Below are 1,178 nucleotides of genomic sequence, written 5' to 3' on the forward strand. Positions count from 1 at the left end.
TCCTCCTCCTCCTCCACCTCCTCCACCTCCTCCTCCTCCTCAGCGCGATTTGACAAGGCAGGGGGAAACGCAGGTTTCCACTTGCACCACCAGAGGTGCAACTGGTTCTTCGCTCGTAGGCATCTGAAACCCGTCCAAATGATGCAGAAACTTTTGTATGCTTGGCTCCTTTCTTTAAGGCCAGGCACCGATTTTTCCGCTGTGTAATCTCTTTTGTCAGAAGGGTGGGAGCTGGAAAGAGCGGCGGGGGGAGGAAGGGGGAGGGGGTCGAGGGAAGCGAGCGTTGTATTTCCACAGAGAGGCTATTAGGAGCATCCCTAGAGAAATACCTATGCATGTACATGCGTCCATCTCTAGATTTTTATATGTAGATAAGAATGTCAAGATGCACAACTGTCAGTTTCAGCCCTCTCCTCCCCTCCTTAAGGGAGACACTGGATTCTGTGGGAACAGGTAGCGTGAATTGCTAACGGTGCAGCAATCCCCTCCTCCCTGCCCCCCCCCCCCTTCTCTGTGGTCACCTAAATTATAAAAATATATGTATGTAATGCAATAATCCATGGTTCGACATTGCATGGAGAACGCCAGCAAGAGACCAAATCCGGCATGCAACACTATAGACTGCAGGGGAGGAAGAAATGCGTTTAAAGCAACGATAAAAATGGCGTGCAGAATAATTACCTCAAATTGCTGTTCGCTTGACACCCTGACACTAATTGTGTTCGAGCCATTGGGAAATACAATGAGGCAAACGCACCTTCCGCGGCTGCTTGTGCAGGTGTGAGTGCGTGTGAGCGGGGGCAACAAGGAACTGGTGGGGAGCAGGGGAATGCTAAACTTCCCATCTTAAAAGGAAAGAAATAAATTAAATAATCCATTTAGGAGAAAGCCTCTAAATAGATGGACAGCTTTTAATGCCAACGTTTTTAACGCTTGCCCTGTACGTGGATTGATTTTTTTTTTTTTTCTCCAGCATTCCCTCAGCAGATGGATTTTTGCCACTGCAGCTCAGCAGAGGGTGTCAGATCTTTCAGAGTGCACCAGGTTGAAACGAGCAGAGCCTCTTAGCAACTCTCCCTCTGCGTGCATGTGAGTGTGTGCGAGCGTGCGAGTCGGCAGCAGCGGAAGAAAAAGGAAAGAAGAGCGAGCGAGCGAGCGAGCGAGGAGGGGAGGCAGCG

Source organism: Haliaeetus leucocephalus, unplaced genomic scaffold (genome assembly GCF_000737465.1).
Source record: "Haliaeetus leucocephalus isolate CR32 unplaced genomic scaffold, Haliaeetus_leucocephalus-4.0 Scaffold242, whole genome shotgun sequence".
In the NCBI taxonomy this organism is placed as follows: domain Eukaryota; kingdom Metazoa; phylum Chordata; class Aves; order Accipitriformes; family Accipitridae; genus Haliaeetus; species Haliaeetus leucocephalus.